The sequence below is a fragment of the Hippoglossus hippoglossus genome, chromosome 17 (genome assembly GCF_009819705.1).
Source record: "Hippoglossus hippoglossus isolate fHipHip1 chromosome 17, fHipHip1.pri, whole genome shotgun sequence".
NCBI classification, from domain to species: Eukaryota; Metazoa; Chordata; class Actinopteri; order Pleuronectiformes; family Pleuronectidae; genus Hippoglossus; species Hippoglossus hippoglossus.
In genome coordinates, this window is record NC_047167.1 from 2,655,792 (window position 1) to 2,677,627 (window position 21,836).

General features: G+C 39.5%; 1 protein-coding gene across 1 annotated transcript in view; it reads left to right on the forward strand.

Moving 5' to 3' along the window:
- The first annotated feature begins 460 nt into the window (after nucleotides 1–460).
- The window catches only part of LOC117777906 (cadherin-18-like), a 147,064-nt gene continuing 125,688 nt past the window's right edge, over nucleotides 461–21,836 (forward strand). Inside the window, exon 1 of the mRNA XM_034613002.1 lies at nucleotides 461–600. The gene's annotated coding sequence lies outside the window, so the exon portion shown is untranslated. The remainder of the gene's footprint in view (nucleotides 601–21,836) is intronic.

The window sequence follows — 21,836 nt, forward strand, 5'->3', positions numbered from 1 at the left end:
AAGAACACCATAACCCCCTAAAGGACCTCTGAAACCTTAGATTTCCACTGAGCATTTAAACCCTCTAAGTGACCTTAAGACTCTCGCACTTACATCTGCTACTAAAACATTCTGTGACCACTAGAACCTCAATATAACGATCGACAGGGCCTTCTTTAGATTCAATTCAATTCAGCCTCAATCCAGGTTTTTTCCTTGAATGTGTCTCTCTCTTTTTTTCTTTCGATATATATATACAGTATATATATATATATATATATATGTGTGTGTGTGTGTGTGTGTGTGTGTACTGTATGTAGAAGAGAGAGGAGATTCAACCAAAGAGCTGAGCACACGAGAGAGAGAGAGAGAGAGAGAGAGAGAGAGAGAGAGAGAGAGAGAGAGAGAGAGGTGGGGCAGAGGCGGTCTTTTATTCTCCTCAGTGCTACAGCCACACACAGCGAGAAAAAGAGAGAGAGGGAGAGAGCCAGTGGGAGTGGGGGATACACACTTCCTCGTCCTCAGTGTTGGGCAGATGTAGAGAGAGCAAGCAGCACCGAGAGACAGATGAGAGTGAAGCAGCAGGGCGAGTGGGAGCCTGAACACATCTGTCTGCACAAGGTAAAGAGCATCACTCCATTCAACACATACCTCTCTTTCTCTCCTCTCGTTTCTTTCTTTCTTCCTCCACATCTCTATCTTCCTTTGAATCCTGCTTCACTGCAGAGAAATGTTGTGGAAACTGCTGCAGATGTTGTTGTGTGTGTGAATGAAAAAGTGTTGGAAGAGCTCCCTACTTGTGTGTGTGTCAGAGAGAGAGAGAGACAGCTCGTCCATTGTGTGTGTATTATTTAGGAACATTTGTACGTGTGTTGGTGAATAAAAGACACTGCATCTGAGGAGGTGCTGGTTTTTGCCATGGAGAATAATCTTTGTCTTGTGCACTTGCGCTCGCTGTTTACACACATGCACACACACTTTCCTGTAGCCCCGTCAGCCAGTGTTATCGGTAGTGTTGTACACTGGGCAGTGCAGAGCTTAAAGGAAATCATTTGCACAGCCGACTGTGATCGATGTCTTGCAGTCCTGCTTGCAGACCAGGCAGCTGGGGCACCGTAGATTTTTGAAAGCACCCAACCTTATCTGTGGATTTGTCGAAGCCAATGAGACTGTGATATTTTTAAGCTGTGCTGACAAAAAGCTGAGACTTTTCTCAGTCACGCAAATGAGCGAAACATGTAAATCCCTCGGTGGATCAAGCTTCGGCTCTTATGTTAATGCAGCCAGTGAAAAGTTTTCAATGAGTAGAGCAGGAATGCTCTGGTTAATGTGCTGATCTCTGTTTGCTCTTTCATTTTTGGGTCCATCTTTAGCTCATGACTGGTGATTTTTTTGTCATTTTAATAGAGATAAAAGATACAGCATGTGTGTTATCTCTACTTTTACTAATATTATTACTATTATCTCTGTGTCACATTTGATTCCCAACTGAATTTTAAAACACACGTCAATGAGATTAAATCCTGCTACTTCCACCTACAAAACATATCTCAAATTAAATCAGTTTTATCTCTCCCTGACTTAGAAAAGCTCTTACATGCCTTTGTCTTTTCCCGTCTGGACTATTGCAATTGATTTTAAGATTCTTTTAATAACTTTCAAAGCTCAACATGGGCTGGTCCCTACTTCAATTTTGCAGCCCTTGACTCCCTACAATCCTAGTCGCTACCTGAGATCGGCCAGCCTGTCCTTGTTAGCTGTCCCTGGGTCAAGGCTGGCTACTCAGGGGGACCAGGCTTTCTCTGTCAGGGCCCCGAGGCTCTGGAACTCCCTGCCTGACGAGATCAGGCTCGCCCACTCACTACCTGTCTTTAAATCACTGCTCAAAACATATTTTTAGAGGGAAAACATTTTTCTTTCCTTTCCTTTTCATCTTACTTTCACTTGCAACTATATTTTATGTAGTTTCTTAAATGGTACAGCTTTTAACTTTAGTTTAAAAAGGCATATAGGTAATGATCTATATAGGTAAGCCACAAGACTACTGCCATACAAGCCAGTCAGATTTACCTTCAGCCTCAGCATTATTTATTTTATTATTTTACCATGTATTTTGTGAAGCACTTTGTAACCTTGTTTAGATAAGTGCTATATAAATTGAGTTAATATTATCATTATTATCACTGTATGTGTTTTGTAGCAGTTGGGATAGTTTGAGTTTCTCTAGGTGGCATTGATTTTTTGCTGCTTGAAAAAACAACAATATTTATTTCGTTACAAAGAACATAGGTATAAAAAGATATAAACAAAGCAATGTTAGAACAACACAGCCCAACGGAAGACAGAGAAACACAGGAGCAAAAAATGTCAAAACAATAAAATAAAGAGTAATAGTTCTTTTTATATTACATGCAACATTAATATTACAGTTTTTGCCCCATGTGAAATATTTTGTTGGTTGTCCTAACAGTTATTCTTCATAACAACACAGTTATATGTGTTAAATACATCTGTCTATATATCCATACTCGTCTTATTTCTCCACCACATTCAAACCGTAATTAGTGTTAATTTGCCCCAATTTACTTCTACAAAGTAAATATTAAATATTCCCTGTATTGACTTTGAATTAGTAAAAAAAATAAAGTATTCTGGCTTTACGTCTTACTTGCTGGTTGACATTTTTTGGCTCAATTTGTTTTGACAAATATTGGATGGGTGCCTGTGAAGTTACAGAGATCCAGACCTCTCCAAGCAGCAGGTCGAGGTTTTCATTTATGAAATATCTGAACATCTACTGGATGGATCTGAAAATAATAACCCTGATACTACATTTATGGGCCCAGGGGGATGAATCCCAATTACTCCAATGTTCTTCTGACTGTTCCTTCAGCACCGCCATTTGTAGTTTTGTGAGGTGTTTCAGCTATTTAATGGTTTGTCTTGAAACTTGGCACATGCTTGTGTCTCCCTCTGGATTATTGGTAGTAACTTTGATAATCAAATACAATCCATTTCTCCAATGCCAAGTACCTGCAACATGAAAGTCACTAACATGCTAAACTATGATGTTATCAACCTAGAATTTGCATTTAGTTTAAAGCACTGCTATTTCAATTTACAGCTTCACAGAGCCTCATCGTTTATAATTGCTTCATTTGTGAGGATTGAATGTATGTATTAGAAAGTTATTTTCTGACTGTGATCTTGGTCTCCACAGGTATTGAGTTGGATAAATGACTTAATGCCTCATTTAGTTACATAAACAAGATGTAACACATGAGTCATATTATTTTCAAATCATATTTCATCTAACTTCATTCAAAGTTTACTTTAGAAGACCTGTGTGATTTAATCTACATGAATCCAGTCAGTCAGACTGATCATTTCATATTCCCAGCCCATCTCCCAGGATTGCCTAAATAAGTACATTTGTGACACATTGTGTAGTTGTATTATAGAGCAGTGGTCACCAACCTCTTCAAGCCCAAGATCACTTAATTCCAAACATAAGCCCAGATCTACCACCCTGATATCGTCCAAAAAGCCCACTTAAGAGGGTCATATTTATTATTTTTACAATTCCTGTTAAAGGCTGAATGTACGAGCATTTAAATAAACGCAAAGACATGGAGTTATGCAACTATATCTATTCAATAAAATAATATGAATTCATATTTTTCAGCATCTGTTCAATGCACAATATTTAGCTTCTTAGTTCAACAATATGTTCTGCAGAGGAGCTGCTACTGCAGCAAAGTGTTTTCAAATTGGGTTTGCCTTGAAAATGGCCATAAATATGACTATTTCCTTGTATAAACGTAGTCCTGTGTACTCAAATAAATACCAGCACTATACAGTATGAAGCCGTGCATCTTCCGCTCCTGTAAATTTCACAATAAAACCGCTTTTTTCAAAATAGAAGTCCAAATTGAAAGTGAAGGTTTTCGAGATAGACGGGTTGGTGACCTCTAGTATAGAGTCTACAATTATGTATTATTTCAATGCCCATACCCCTGAAGCATAATTCATTACTGGTGAGAGGCAAGCACTATACAGTTGATTATATTTTTAATATCTACAATCTTTTCATATCTTTAATCTCTGTCAGCTAGGGCAATAATAGCCCATAACACCATCATAAGTCATATATTCATCAGAGAAAAATCCAGGTATTTATGAGAATTGGCACAAACTGACCCCAAGGCCACCAGGGAATGTCCCGTTACTTCTGATGTCCTGTTTGTTTGTGAAAGCATTTAAATGTGGATTTACCTCTGTCAGATCTACTTCTAATGGTAGTTGATATCATTTGTATATGATCAGTACAATAGTGTCTTTTCTTTCCAAGTCATGCTCTTTAGAGTATGGTAAATATTGGATGTGTGCCATGCTAATGAAATTACGCCAAAGAATGTCTTAAACTTCTTTTAGACATGTACTGAAATCTGGATAATCTCTGGACATACTTGTGGGAATGCAAATGTCCAGGTGAGAGGTACCAGACTTTTTCCAGAGTTTCTATGGGCGGCTGTGGCTGAGGGGTAGAGCGGTCGTCCTCCAACCTGAAGGTCAGCAGTTCGGTCCCCAGTCTTCCCCATCTGCATGCTGAAGTGTCCTTGGGCAAGATGCTGAACCCTGAATTGCCCCTCATAGAACAACAAAGTGCTGTATATAGATGCACTGTATGAATGTGTGTGTGAATGGGTGAATGTAAAAACTGTACTGTAAAGAGCTTTGAGTGGTCAACAAGACTAGAAAAGCGCTATATAAATACAAAACCATTTACCCCAGAAAATGCTAATATCTCACTAATATCTATCAAATATGTCAAGATGAAAAAGTGCGGTACATGTAGAAGACACCAACACAAATGTCAATGGAGCTCTTGGTATAAGGGCTGAAGCAGATGTCAATGCGCTGTAAACAAAAACGTGATGACTGCAGCGTATTAAATACATTGCATCCTGCCTCCTGTTTCTCCACACCTCACCTGAACATTCCAGAGATTTGTATATTGTGTGCATTTGTGAATGTGTTTGACCGGAGAATCTCCTGCTGCATTGTTCATGTGTGAAAGGAACTTCTCTGAGAAAGTCTTGACTCAATTATGTGGACATTGCCTGGAGGTCATGTTTTGGAAAAAGGGTTTAAAGAGACAGACCTTTAAAAAATTGTGACATTTAAAGTCTCTAGTTCCAAATTCCTTTATCATTTTTGCTTTGTCGACAGCCCCCTTCAATTCCTCCTATATTTATATTGTCTTTCAAACCTTTATTTGTGCTATAGCCTGGTAAAGTTGTCACAGTCTTTAATTCATTTAGTCACACAAAGTTCATTAAAGGTGCCACGATAATCAGGAGGAATGTGAGGTTTAGAAAATAAATCCTTTTTTTTTTTTACCAGGTTTTGCCTCTTATTTTCAGTAATGCCATAATCCAATGCAATTCAGACAGGGATTTTCTTTCATGTCTTAGAACTCAGTTTATTTATATTGTTACAGAATTATTGTGGGTTGTGACTTTGTAATGGATCCAGCTTTAATAATTGCACTCCCGTGGAAGTGCCGTCTATGGAGCCATAAACACTTGTTAGAAATGAATTGAGTTTGCTTTAATTTCTCCCTTAATTACCCTCTGGTCAATGGGTCCTCACATTTTAGGAATTCCCCTTCTGCCTCCCTCTTATCTTTATAGAGTTTATTGTGCAATCCGATATGGGTTACTCATACTCATTTTCTGTTATGGCCCCATCAGAATGCGGAGGAAGGCTCACGTTCATTTCTTTCCACATTATTTCACAGAATGATAATAAAAAAAACTCAGCGTTCTAATTTGCCCTACTTGTGAATTCAACAACACATGTTAGAATTAAATAAGTTGTCTGAAAATATTCTGGGTCTTCACCTCAAAGTCAAGAGCCCAGATAGTCACACAGAATGATATTATTCAATCATCAGTTTGATGGTACACTAAAGTAAGCATGGTTTAGTCTTCCAATCAAGACATCATGTTTACAACATATTACAGAATGCTTGCCCTTTAATGTAATTTGTAAGGCATACTATTGAGTCAGTCTGATGAATGAAGGCCCATGTTATTTTGCACAGCTTGGTTGTTACTCATGTCAGAGTAACAACTAGTCAGCAAGACAAAAATAACTGTGAATTTACAGTTCCAAAGAACTCCATTCACACCTTGTATTAAAATGTGTCTTGAGTTATCAGATTGCAGTCACATTGAGCTTGCCAACATGAAAGAACGGGTGTAAGAGCATTCCCAAGGTACAACGAAGACAGCCCTGATCGGCTCTGGATGTGGTCAGTGATGCTCTGTGACCAAATGGAACACAAAGAGAACGATGGCAATGTCAATCCACGTACAGCATTTTAATGGATGGGAATAAATAAGGTTTCAAATAGGTGCTAGGCAGCTAGCAGTCGTTAGCGTGTAACCTGAACCAGTTCTCCGACCTTTGTTATGGTCATGGTGAAGACAAGATCATTGTCAAAGATGGCTTCGACCTCAGCTTTTAAAAAGCATGGAAACACAATAACACATAGCTTGCAACTTCCTCTTTTCTTTTGTTGTTGTTAGTTTTTTTGACTTGCACATTTAAGAGGAGGATGTGATGATTCGACAGTTGGATCTCTTTGTGAACACGCAGACACAGATTAATCGGACTAAAGTCAAAGCTGGATCTGAGACACATTGTAATTCCAGGTGTAAATAGTGTTTTCATTTTGTTGCATGCCAAACTTGTCCTCTTAAAATAGAATTAGCACCATATGAGGTGGTTTTTACCCTCTTTATTTTACCAAAGCATGGAGTGGGTTAAAAAAAAAGATAAATCTGCAGTGCTGTATAAGCTTGCATGCACACCAGAATGTTGCAGTGAAAAAAATTTAAATAAAAAAACTGTTAAAAGTGTAAATTCAGACTCAAGTTTTGGCTGAAGTGTCCCTCCATGGAAATTCTAAAAATGCCTTTAGAGCATTAAGACACACAGTTTTGTACTAAACTAGTTTACACAAACTACTCATTAATGTCACCATGTTCCAGAGACAGATGACACTGATTGGCTGTTCTAGTAGTTTTGTATATATTTGGTCATAAACCAAAGTGATGGACAGATTTTGACCCGGTGGGTGGCACTACATGGAAAGTCAAGGGATCACCAAAAGATCATTCTGACCAGCATCAGTGTTACTGTGTTTCAACTCAGCACGGACCAGTCCCACACAGTTCAATTCACTTAGGTTGTCTTTTGCTGTTACTCACACGCACATGCTTCTTTAACACACTCCACTGGCTCTTCCACTCCTCCGCTCCCTCTGGAGGGCTTAAAGTCCAGCTTCTTCAACAACGCAAACTCAAATATATATTCCCAAGAGGTGGGCAGCCGCTCTACCCCGGCTCCGTAGTGTTTGTTTTTGTGAGTGCTTGCGCGTGCGTATGTGTGTGTTTGTGTGTCATTGTCCAGGTCCAGCACCAGCATGCTACTGCCTCACAATAGAGTCAAAGCCTGTACGCATTAATGACTAAAGCACAGCATTAGGAATGTTTACCAAAAGCCCGATAGAATTTTTAACACATTTGCCGTGAACACTGTCAACTCTTGTGTCTACACATAGCTAAATCAAATGTTTTGATTTCACATCATGCTTTCATCGCTTAAGTAGAATTTACATTAAAAAAATATGACATATCCAATACACACTGTATGAAAGCCCATATTAATGAAATATAAGTTTTCCTAAATCCATTGATACCAATGAAGATTTTGAGATACAGTGATTTCTGTATACACACATACGTACATATTTATTAGCCACAATTAGTTAAAAAATAACAGTTTTGTGTCATCACATATAAAATAAACTTTAATCATTAAAAAGGTCTAACATGTTCACATGCCTCAGGAGTCCGGATGCTAAAGATCAAAAGGTTCCGTGAATGTATCGGTGGAGAACCTTCTCCTCCCGTTCACTTCCAATGGATTAAAAGCCAGTTTTTGCCATTCACACATTCACACACACATTGCTATAGTACATGTATATGCTATGTATATTAGAGGCAGCTTTGGGTTCAGTAACCAGCCCAGGAATGGAGCTGCCTGGGATTGAACCACCGACCGTGGGCGACCTGCTCTACCTCCTGAACCATAGCTTTCCAGACATTCCTGTGCTGAGCATGTCTCCTTGAGCAAGGGAGTGAACGCCTAACTGCTCCTGATGCTGTCTCCTTTGAGTGTGGATCTGTGTAAGAATGGGTGAATAAGACATAGCTGAGGCACTTTGAGGGTTGAGAGTTTTAGGATTCAGGTTAGAAGTAAATGGTAAACGTGCCTCATAAAACCATTCTAATCTGATGGCAGCTCAAACAGCTGTTCACAGCTGTGAGGATCCTCACATTCCCCAAATGTCCTCTCTTTCCCTCTTGTCCTCACTCCAAAGGTCCAAGGCTTTGTTAAGACAGCAGGTTTCTCAAATCAGATCTTTAGGGACAGACTGTCCACACTGCTATTTGCAAGTGATCACATCAGATTTTTCTTTAGGCATCACCAGCCTGTCTGCATGTGTTACTGTATTAGCGACATAGGCGTCAGCAACTTCGTAGCTACTGCCACTCTGGGTTTGGTGCCGTTGTTGTGTGTTGCACAGTGAGAGACCTCAGATATTTGAGCAGCCAGTGTCTGAACTGAGATGCATCTGTAGAGATCTGATTAAAATGAAATTTAAAAGCTTTGGACTGTGGAGACATCTCATGTGGATTTTTGCTGTTCAGACTTTCTAAAACTGATCTGATCACACACACACACACACACACACACGCACAATTATTATACATACATTGTGGAATCTGTACAATAAGCAGCTTATATTGTTACTGCATTTGAAATGTTCTGAATACTCTTTTTGGACAACTATCTCGTGGAATATCTTAAGTTCATGACACATATGTATTTGATTTTAAAATCTAAGGTCAGATATTTTAAAGTTTGAATCTCTGTAACAAAGAGCCAGTTCATCTTTGAGATATGGAGATGTTTCACCTACCCTCAGGGGACTCTGGATGTGAGGTCAGAACCGCGGGTGCGACAGTCAAATCCCTTCTTAAACCTTCCTTCTTCACACCTTTTGTGTGTCAAATGTGTCTGAAGATTTCTGTGACTTTGTCGGGCAGCGGTGCGGAGGCGAGAGAACAGCCGCGGTTTGACTTTCTCTCTCTGAGCCCGGACTTTTTCTTCTCTCCAGTTTTTACACTTCTGTTTCTGTCACTTCTCACATGTACGGCCGAGTGCAACACCATGGATGTGTTCCAGGAGAGACTGTGTGAAAGTGTGCGTCGTTATGCCCATGTGCATCGCCCTTCTCTCTCTGGTACAGCAGGCTTCTTGCTCTGCCTTCAAGTGTGGCCCCTGTCTGTGAAGCTATAAAAAGACACATGAGGTCGGACAACAAGTTTTTTTTAAGACAAAAAATAACCAAATGAAACGGGACTCCAGAGAGAGCGAAACATCAAATACAGATATTACACTATTGCAACAGAAAGCCTGAGAAACACAGCAACAAGCATTTAAATGGGATAATGTCTAAGAGCTCTCTTTGTTGAGATTCCTACAAGATGTGGAGACAAAAACTCCACTGCTGCTGCTATTTTTAACAATAAAGCGAAAAAGCATGAAACTCAATACCACATATTCCTAAGAGCAGACCAAGATCTAGCTGACGGACTTGTCTGTTTACATCAGCTGACTAACAAATGCAAAAAGAGTGCAGTGACAAAAGCTGTCACGTGGCTCCCATGTGGATCACACTCTGCCCGGTGGACACGGCAACAGGGAACGATCGTGTCAGCCCAGACACATTAAAGTCTCTGCTCGTGAGGTTTGTGATGGCGCATACGGTTTCTTTACTTCTCTATTTAGCATCACTGCACCAAATCACAACATACATTATCTCAAGGCACTTTACAGAGTAAGCTTTAGAACTTATAGTGTTATAGAGGGAAACCCACAATTCCCACTATAAGCAAACACTCGATGACAGTGGAACGATAAAACGAGCCTCTTAGAAGATAGAAATCTCAGAAAGAAACAGAGTCAGGGTAGGTCATGTTACCAATAACAGTAGCAGCCATGGTAGAGTCATGATAATCATAAGAATATTAGAGAGTGTAAGAGCTTCAGATCTGATTCAATTCAGTTTGATGTGTATTGCACCAAATCACAATATACATTATCTCAAAGCATTTCACAGAGTAAGGTCGAGACCTCACAGTCATATAGAGAAACCCAACAGTTCTTACCATTAGCAAACCCTTTGGTGACTGTGGAGAGAACAAACTCCCTTTTAACTAGACTTAATGTGGGTGGCCATTTGCCTTGACCGGTCGGGGTGAGTGGATAAAAATGGGGAAGCGAGGAGAGAAGGTGAGAAAAGAAGGGAGAGAAGAGAGAGAGAGAGGGAGGGAGACCAGGAACAGCTGTGTAACCATCACATTTAAGCTCTGTCAGACTGGTTATTTCACAGAAAGTGACATTTTAATGAGTGACAATTATACATGCAATGTAATTATAAACGATAGTGGCACAAATTATTATTAATATTAAATATATATTAACAATATTAATAATAATTGATTGAGTATAGTCCCATATCTGGATCCTGCAGCTCACGAGAGAGAGAGAGAGAGAGAGACCTGACTATCAGCTTTATCAAAGAGGAACCTTTTAAGCTTAACCCTAAATGTAGTGATGGTATCTGCCTCCAGAGTGGGAGCTGGTTCCACAGGAGAGGAGCCTGGTAGCTGAAGGCTCTGCCTCCCATCCCACTCTTAGGAACCACAAGTGAGCCTGTGTCTAGGGAACAAAGTGATCTACTGGGATAATATGAGCTGGGGCTTGATTGTTAAAGGTTTTGTACAGAAGGAGAAGCAGTTTGAATTGCATGGTGAATCTTACAGGGGGAACCTTTAGCTGATGATTGCTTTTACAGGTCAAGTCAGTTTATTAAAAGGACATTATTAGAGCTTTTCTAGGAGTGATTTTTCTTGGACGAAGGTTGAAAGAAGTGTTGCGTATATGGTTGAATGAGATTGTATATACAGCACTATGAGCTCTACTGTGACTAGGCAGCCAATGGAGAGAGCTCTGGTTGGGAGTGATATACATGTAATCAAATCCTCTGGTTATAGTTATAGATTCCTGCAGCAGAACATGCCAAACAGACGAAGAAAGTTAGCACTGATCAAGCTTTGATGAGACAAATGCATGGATCAGAGTCTTTGTATTGGATAATTAATGGGATGGACAGATTAATGCTTGAGATGGTGAAACTCTTGACAGTAGATGGGATACTTTCTTCTTTCTCTTTCACAATATCTGCAGCTAATTTGGTTTGACAGTTCTATAGCCTAAATAAATAAATATATATATATATATATATATTTATATGGTAAAGTCTTGACCTTACTGTATAAAGTGCCTTCAGTTTGCCCTTTAGGCCACAAACAAAAATTTCGCTAATTGCATAAACAGTATATATAAATACAGTATACAAACAGTAACTTTTGTATACTGTTATTTCAGTAACTTGAAATAGATCCAATATTATGATTAAAAAAAAATCTTGTGACATTATTTAACATCAATTGATTTTTTTGGCCATATTATGTCAAATGCAATGCAGTTAATCTGTACATTAGATCAAAGCAAACAGTGAAATGCCATGTGAGCTTTCATCTGTAAGGACAGGATGATATAAATCAATGTTAGGCTGAGGTGCAAGAAACACTGTACAGTCGGCTTTATTAGCATCAGAGAAAGATCACGGTTTGGGTTCAAATAAAGACTTCCTCTTCATCATGATTACAGTAACGAGTCTGTGGTTAGGGTCAGGCAGTGCCTGTGCCGGCCTATGTTGACTGTCAACTGGAAATGAGAGACAAACAGCAGTCTCCTGTGAAAGTACCACATTCATCGATCCATCCAACATCACCATTCCTCCCTTGTTTCAGACACAACTAATTATTCTCCATCTAAACATCTGACATTAATGATTCTGAATGAATGATGATATGATTATATAATTTTTTCTCAGAGAGCGGTTCAGAAATCAAGATTAAAGTTATCTTTACTGTCACTGCGCAAGTACAATGAAATGTTGGATGGAGAAGTTGCAAGAGCCTATCGACCAGAAACCAGAAATTATAAAGTGTAAAATAAGTTATAAAAAAATATATATAATTAACAATAAGATGTAATTGCTCTCACCCTGCCCTCAGGAAGATGTTACAGGTCAATAAAACTCAGACCTCCAGACTCATGAACAGTTTCTATCCTAAAGCAATTCAAACCCTAAATCAACACACAAACGAATGTTGAAATGAAAACTGCCTACTACACCCCAACCTTCTTAACTACGGGAACTGCACAATAACTACTGTGGACTGTGCAGTAATCATATGTGATCCAAGCACTTTATACACCTACCTGTTATGTCTGTATGTCTCTGTGTATGGTGAAATGTGTTTGGAATGTGTATGACTGTGACTTTTTCTATATTTGCATATGTTCCTCAGCACCTTATGGAGTGGCACTATACATTTAATTGTATCACCATAAAATACCAATAAAGGCTTTCTATTCAAATGTTATTCTATTCTAATTATATTTTGTTATACCTTTTATGTTGTGGTTTTAAAGGTCTAGAGATATGAAAAATATAAACATAAGGCAAAATATTCTATAATATATAACATTTCATTTCATGTGGTCGATTATAATTTAAAAAACTAGTACATACAAAGTACACAAGTATTTATATGGGTTAGGGTTAGGTGGCTAACATATTGTGTTTATCAGCTCTTTATCTTGTATTTATCACATTACACACAGCAGCCCAGACCTGACTCTAATATATTACTGTTGTGACAACCCATTGTCATACAGTGATTTGTCACAGGTCACTGACTCGTCACTGAACATGCATTCACTCAGATCTCATCCGTGTAGGGAAAAAGGAGCAGGATGGGATGCATCTTTGCTTTTCTAGGACATTTTCATAAATTCCATTATAACCCCAGAGTTGTTCGTGAGCAGTGGGTATACGTAAACACAGTCACGAGAGAAGAGAGCACATCTGAATGAGTGTATTAAGAGTAATGAGCTGTCAATATATCTAAAAAAGAAAGACATGAGTAGGTGTTTGTGTCTGTGTGCACTTCAATGCAACATATTTTTATAATATGCTGCTGGCTACAAGCAGGTCCCAGTGTTTTTGTTTTGTGCTCTAGCAGCATGCACTGTAACCACATCACAGAAACACTGAGCTGAATGGGGGCACAGCAAAACACAGACGGCACCAATTGTCACATTTTACAGCAAATGAGCACCATCAGGATAAAGTGATGATACGTGGTACATGCTAATTGTATCCTCAGTGGCTTTCAAAGCACTGAAAACCCTGTTTTCTTTCTGTTTATAAGAGTGAGTTATTTCACATGGGAGACTCCTGCTTCTCTTCTTTTTCTCTGTTCTCTCCTCACTGGTTCGCAGTGGGAGGAGCTCTGTTAGAAAGAGGCTCGTGTCAAACACTGAAGCTCTGTCACTCACAGCTGCAATCAAACTGGAATCGAATGCATCAGACTAGAATCTTTTGTGGGTTGTCTGATCATTTTTAATCAGATTAGACCAAGTCAAAGTCCCGATGTACTGGAGCAGCTTCCTTGGAGTTACTGGGCGGCAAACTATAAATCTCTAACTATTTAATAGTACCCCAAAAATCTTTGTAACCTTAAGTGTTGCAAATGTTGTCATAAATATTTAATATGAGGGAGAAATATTGAAATGTTACAGCCAAGTTTTTAGCATTTGTAACTTTTCCAAATTAACATGTCTAAAAACAACCAGACCTGTTTTTTATTTTATATTTTTTATGTTATAATTTCAAATGTTTCAAAGGTTTCCAAACATAGTGACATCTGTAGGGTAATCTGTGGATGACACCATATAGCGATGTAGTTGTCTTCCAGAAGAGTCTGAAGTGGAGAATGATCAGCTTGATAAGGGGAATGAGAAGACCTTCTGCAACGGGAGTTTTCAAACATCACCGTCTGACCGGGTGATCATGAGCCTCTCTGCCTTGATAAGCTCCACCCTGTGTGTCGGCTTCAGTAAATGCTTTCCCGCACTCGTACCATCACTCGGTGTTGATGGCGTTCACCATGTTCTACTTGTTGTTTTGCATCAGAATTTTAAGTCTTTATACTGTGGATGTCCTGTCAAAGCCACCATCTGTTTCTCTGTCACAGTCATCAAACCACAAACCCTGCAATAGATGCAGTTTTTTGGAAAGAACAGGGATACTGTGATCTCGGCGAGCTTTTTCGAAACTTCAACAAATTGAAGCAATCTACATCTACAAGAGTCCTGCTGGAATGTGCTTCGGTTTACTATCCCCTCACCATTCATCCATCCACCTATCCAACCACGCATCCTCATCAATCAGTGCCTCTTCGTGGACGGCCCTGCATGCTGATAGAGCAGCACTGTACCATACATTCAGCCCATTCATCCATCCAAATGACATGCATCCTTAAAATGGATGGAAATGTGCAGCATCCTGCCACATTTACTTGCAACAAAGTGTTCCCATACAGCGTATCAAGCATTAACACGGCTTGCACTTGGTAATTGCTGTCCTATAATCAAACGTATCCAGAGAACCTGGCGGTGTAAGTGCAAAAGACTGACTGCAGACAGGGCGTAAAACATCAACTCACCGTCCACCCGCTTCACATTTGTTATGCCCAACACTGCAACAGACCACACATTTGCATTTAGAGCAAGAACGAGTAACTTAAAAGAAAAAAATCATATATACACTCTCACACAATAAGTCTCTGAAGCAACTGACACAAGAAAATCTTGGGAAATTAAAGGGATTTTAATGGGAAATTATTGTGTAGAGCCTGTTTTGGTTCTGAGGCCATTGATGCAAAACATTTTCTTAAATCTGCTCTGAGTGCAGCTTATTCTCAAAATAGAAGTAACATGCATTTAATGTACTCCGGCATATAATTAACCAACTGTGTTGATTTACTATAAAGTCATGTGGTGACAGCAGAACAACGACCTACTATCAATTGTTTTTTTTTAACCTTCATTTGATATTTTAGTGTCTTTTCCACACTATTTACAGTGATGTCTTTGTTATCGAAAGTATAAATCCACTGTTGTGTTACATAATAAAGAGGTAATGGGCATCATATTTAGCAAACAGATGATCTGCGGTAATCTTTGTTGGTTTGGATGTTTGTGCTCAGGATTGGATTGGGGATCAAACATGAAGGATGGACTTCAGAGGGTGTCATTTTCAATCACTTATGTTCTGTTTCCTAGTTTTGGTTAGCAGTTGGACAATTCAGCGGCGCTCACAAGTGCTGGATGTGCTCTCCCTCAGCAGACCTACCAACATTCAGCCATCACAACAAAGACGGGTTTTTAAAGAATCCTGAGCCAATATTGCCCCTCTCAGTCAGAGACTCAACTGAGGGGCAGAGTAACAGGAGGTTCGAGGTCAATGAGGATTGTTTTTAAATCGCAAATCGTACAACGCTATCTAGTGGAGTCTCAGAATAAAGGTATAAGATGGGAATAAGCCTTATATGTCCATTTTCTGCCTGAAGGATAGGGAATAGAACAAAATACCAGTAATTTTACCAACATGAATATGACTAAATAACCATTTTGTCTCAAAATCTTACCCTTTTAAAACAACGTGCAGCCTAGAACAAAGATCTGAGTAGAATAGTCTGTACTACCTCTGAGAGATGGTAGAGGCATCTCTAATACTAGATAGCCCATCTCTCCTCCATTTTGATGCTGGAGCTTTATTTAGACAATGGCTAGCTGTTACATAGGGACGTGAAGACAAGAGACATTCTATATGAGTTATATACTCACAGGTCACTGGTGGTGATTATATTGGTTTGAATGATGATATCGGTGAGATTACATTTTAAAAGTTACATTTTGGGTTGCTAAGCGGCTACCAGCATAGAACGGACAATGTATTTTGCATGCGGCAAATTATGACATTATGAAGTCATATGGCTTTCGTGTTTCAAATGACACTGAATTCAGCTTAGGGATGATCATCATTAACTGCTAAACTGTGAACTGACAACAAGTATTAATGGTACCATCTGAGAGGGTCTCACTGTTAACAGACTGTCAACAGACTCCCCAGCATGTGGACATGTTGCTATGTCTGAATAAAAAACCAGTAGACAAGCTGTCTGCTGTGCTGAGGACTGAGGAAGGCCCGGCCTGTTTACAAGGGCGGTTGATTACAGTGATTGTCTGCTGAACGTGCATGCTGTGTGCTCTTATGCACTCCAGCGTGACCCCCCCCCCCCCCATCCCCGTCGCAGGAACAAGCACAGTAAAAGCTGATTGTTGCCAGGTTCTGACAGCCGGAAAAATTAAAAAACTTTACGGATGTTTTGACAGTTCACTAGCATGGCAGGATTCCTCCCACTGCTGCCTATGGTTAGTCCGACTGTGACAGACGGGAAACCAATGTGTTTGTGAGAGAGAGCAGGGACAGAGCAACAGCTGCACAGTGAATACTATACACAGTCGGGCAATTAAACATTGGCACAAAACACTAAGTTATAAATGTGTTATGTTGTTATGGGAAGTATAAAAATGTTTTGATCATTATAAAACTGTGTTGGGACAAATGGAGCTATTGCAGTTAATTGCCATAGTGGCTGTTAATGTGAGACACTCACTGGCCCGTTGGTAAGTTTTATTCAGTTGTATCTGTTCACATCAGCTGCAGATGTGTCATGACTTTGTGAATCGTCATGTTCTATTGTTTGTGCTGCCTTTTGTACATGCAAAAATATACTTTTTTTCTTTTTTAAGTTGTTCTGGTATTTATTTTAATATCATAAACAGTTGTCCATACTAAATAGGACATTTTCAACTTGCTGGTGAATGGTAAATGGTTGATTAACGAGTGTTGGCTGTCAGTGAGAATTTTTTTTTTTTTTAAATGTAGCTGGTTATCCACTCGGAATAATGAATGGTTTCAGCACACCGACAGGCAAACATTAAATATAAATGTGACTCAAAGCTGCGAATTAAACAATGTGCCATGTAATGAGCCTCATTCAATCATATTTACATTTTACACTTGAATTAACTGCCGAGCACAAAGGACATTAGCAACTGTCTGCAAGAAACCTGCGAGCCAAGTTTCATGTTTAAATATAATTTCAAACTCACGCTCTCATTGAATGAAAGTATTTGCTGCGCCGTCCTTTACAAATCCTTTCAATAGTCAATACAATGTGTAAATATTTCCACTGCCTTTCCGTCTACCTGAAGCCTTTTCTGCAGTTATGGCTGTCTTCGCCCCCTCTGCTGCCGCGTTATGAAGATACAGTATTTACCTTTTAGGTTTCAGTGCATTTCACACACTTTCTTTATCTCCTTTCATGTATCTGAAGTTGCACTGCCAGTACCAGCGTTGAGCTGCACAGCAGGCTCTGAAAGCTCCCACAGGCAAACCATTCCAGGTGTCTTGTGGTTCTGGGGTCTGTATTGTAATTTTACAGTATACATCAGTCGGAAACTGCTGAATGAATCATTTAGTGAGGTGGTGGGAGAATAAGGATAAGTCTGGCAACGCCGCTGTTTCACAGTTACTACAGTCCTGCATCATGCATTGCTGGTTCTAACATATTTTTAAGTGGATTACACAAGTAAGTCTGATTGTGTGAATTAACCTTCACCACAGGAATGAAAACCACAACCCTGAAAGTGTGTGACTTATCACCTCGAGTAAAGGAGTGTGTGAAAGGAGAAGGATTAGAAAAAATTGATGAGCATAACTATTATGTATGTTGATAGAAACCTTGTTGTTATTCAAGTCACAGCCCCAGCCTTCCTTCTGAGGTCCGCTGTGTATTCCCCTCCAATTAGCATCATAATTAGCAACATTGGATGCTAATCCATGGCTAATTGGTTTTGATAGACCTCTAGAAACCAAAAGAAATTGTGTCACAGCCTCTGCCCTTGGATTGCAGCAGAAGGGCGGTTTTGTCTACTGTTTTCTATCTTGCTGTTCATGGGATGCATCACTTCAACTACAGTTCATTATTGTAAATACATTAGACTCCAACAGCTTTATCTCAGCCAATTTGTTTCCATCTTAATGTGTTAACCCGTTCAGGATTGCTGGAATCTGCATATGTACAACTTGCTTTTCTTCTTTGTGAGTAATTGTACTTTAAATGTGAACGTGATTGATTTAATTCGTATAGCTGGAAGAATCCTCTGTTCTCTCATTCTGTAACACACACACACACACAGATTACCCTTGCTAGGCCTCTATGTCTCAAGACAGTACTTTGGGTCCTGTTTTTTTCACGCTCTTTGGCTGTGAATTGTTTCTGCTCCAGAAGGCTGTAGAATAGTCTCATCCAGGGGAACGTGATACAGCAGCAGTTCCTGAAAGTGGATGTTTTTGCCATTGCAAAGCCAACTTTTCTGAACTTCCCTCACAGAAAAATGATAAGTTACAGTGCACTATCCAGGGTGACGGGTGGTGAAGCAGATACCTTTTGTCCGGATGAAATTCAGTTAATCCAGCATGTTTCTTGGAATCACTAAAATAACCACAATGAAGATTTCCCTATGTTTGTTTGTTGTTTCAGTATGTACCTGGACATCTTTCCAAGTAAACCCAATGCTGATGTCAATTAAAACCAATGCCAAACATTTCAGGGCTCTGATATCAAAAACAAAACCATGACATTTCAGCTCTCTTGGTCCCACTGGTCATACCAGACAGAACCTGTGCTGATATTTGCTCCAGCAGACATGCATCTCTCCCCTCATCATGCTGTTCTATGTAACACACATGTTTTAGCATGAAACTGTAAGTTGACAATACCCTGTGGTATGTTTCCAGCGTCCTGGGTGGTTAGAAATACATTTTTGTGGGAACTAGGCATTTTTGTGTTTGATACATTTCACATCTACTTGACTCCCCCTTATATAATCTTAATCTTAGAGGCTTACTTTAGTCACTTAACAGCCCAAGACCCCTGGGCTGCAAGTCAATATGTGTGGTCAGCAAAAGATTAAACTGCAATCATTAGCAAAATTACATTCTGTGGATTTTGTTTGCTTGTTGTTGTTTTTTAATTGCTGCAATGAATGTTCAAGTGGATGGTTTGGAACCCAATGTTTATGAATTTTAAACCAGAAAACATGATTTACATCGACAATCACTCCTTAATTTGCCAAGTAGTTTACAGCAGTAGAAGTACGTCAACAGTAAAGAATATGACTCGTGTTGAAATTCCAAATCTGTTGCCAGACAAGAACACGCATTACATTTGAGGGTATGTTTTCTTTGTCCGAAGCCAATGTTTTTCCAAGCTTCACTCTCTGCAGTACCTTCACATGGCAACTACAATGTAATTAAAAGTATCGTCCAACATCTTTGACCACATGTAGTGTATTCCAGCAATGTTTTGTTTGTTTTTGTGCACAAATATACAGGCCAGCATGTGGTGGGTATCATTGGCAGCAGGGGATGTGTATGCTATGGAAAACTACCGTCTGTGCAACACATAGCATTATTATCTAAACGTGGTAAAAATGTATAAATCTAATTAACTCATAATTTATATATGATTCTGTTCAACCGTCATCACAACCCATCAAACCAGGCCCCATTATCTGCAGAAGCAGTTCCATTCCACTGTAGCCAAGATGACTAGCCGCTTGGCATTATATGCATCAGTAATCTTCAGGTCATGTCACTGTTATACAGGTGATATGAAACAGGCTCAAAGCTGAAAACCCTGATGCTAAGCTCTCCTTTCCTGGTTTGAATACAGGATGGTGGATTGCTGAGACTGACCTCTTCCTCTTCTCAGCAGGTAATGAGAGGGCCAGTCAGAGAAGCCAAGTTATCCCAGTTTGCAGTGTTTTCATTATCTAACCAGCGCTATTTAGTGCATGCTCTCTCTCACTACCGCAAGCTATGACTTGCTCACACTATGGTCCATAACATTGTTACCATCGACATAGTCAGTCAGACCTCATAGTTTCAGCTGCAGTTGTGGCATGCAATGAAATTCTTTCTCTCACACAAGAACTTGTATTTCACTCTTACAATTGTGTACCTGTCACTCAGAATCTATTGCATGTGGAAGTGACCTTCGTGAACCTGCATGTGCATCCCGTTACCGCCATAAATAGAATTAATTCTGTGGGAAACGTTGAGTTTGGATAATGTCCACAGGTGAGATCTTAATATTCTTTTCGTGGACACCTGCCTGACTCTTATCTTTTATCTACATTTTCTTTTTCTGCTATCCTCTATTGATGTCATTGTCAGAAGACAAATAGATTATTAGATATCCAGGTCGAGTTTTCTTCCTTCTTTTAGTCAATAATTCAATCAATAATATAATAACTGTCATTTATAAAGCACTTTTCAAGGTATCCAGGGCCACTTTACAGAAATAGTTGGTCCCAATGTTGAACAGCTTTTTCATTGACTTGAGGCTGCTTGAAGCACAAGCAGTCCTGTTTTATGCTCAGCACATGGCCACTAATTGTGTCTGCAAAGAAAACTGAAAACCGCCACTGAAGACGATGGAGTGAAAATGATTTTGCTGGCATTTGGATCTTGGGGCCACCGGGGCTGGAATCCTTGTTGGTCTCTACCCCTGAGCCTTTTTGGTCAGTGCCCATTGAAAGTGGAGATATTTTGCGTCCCTGGTTCACATATCTTTCTGAAGTTTTTAAGGTGAATTTTACAATGTAACGTTATCAAAATAAGTCAAGTTTGACTTTCCCATACAGACTAGAGCCACAACAATGAACTGAAGCTCATACTGGCCTCAAGTAGGGGGTCCTCTGTTACAAAGTGTTAGTACCTGATTATTTGGTATCCCAAAACAACAAGTTAGTATCTTTCAGATTACTAAAACCTCTGAAGATGCAGAGGTGGAGCAGTGGATCAGTATAACTACTGTTTTAATGGAACACATTCCTGTGAGATGAAAAGGTACTAACAGGGTCATAATAAGAAGAAGATTAATTAGTTAATTGTTGTTGCAAATATTCATTTCTTGTTCACCAAAGGATTTCAAATTAAACAGGCTCCTAAATGAGGCGTGCTGTCGGTATGTGCCCTTTTCAGTCTCTAGCATTTTTAATTATATATAATTAAGAAAGACTGCAGGAATAAAGTCTAAATTCTATCACTCCTACCTTAGATATCTGTTTCCTTTGACAGTGTGACTGCACATAGACCACATATAGATTGTGTTCTATCTGTGGTGTCGGCAACAGCCAGAAGAACAATGCACAGGGGCTGGAGTCCTCCATGAGCAACATCATCGAGGGACCCTCAGGGCTGGCTGGTCTTGATAATGTGGGGAGCGCATGCTGCATTCTCATTGGACTCTCCCCAGCCTGACATGTGTCCTCAGTCTGGAACACCCTTCTAAACTGTTCAAACTCTTAAACATTGATTCTAAAATTTACCAACCAGTCCATCACATTTGCTAGTTAGATAATTACAAACGGCTGCTGACCTAACAGCTTGTCTCTTTTTACTTTGTACCCCATGAAACATTGTGCGCTCACACTATTCATGCTGCCTGTTGTTTTGTATAGATTTATTTAGAAGATCATAGTTTAATGGACTATGCTTATGAAAGGACCATTGAGCTGCACTTCGAACTGTCATGAGTGTCTTTTCAACGGTTTGTCGAATTGAAAGTTGTTCTAACTGGCTACTCTTTATGTGTGTT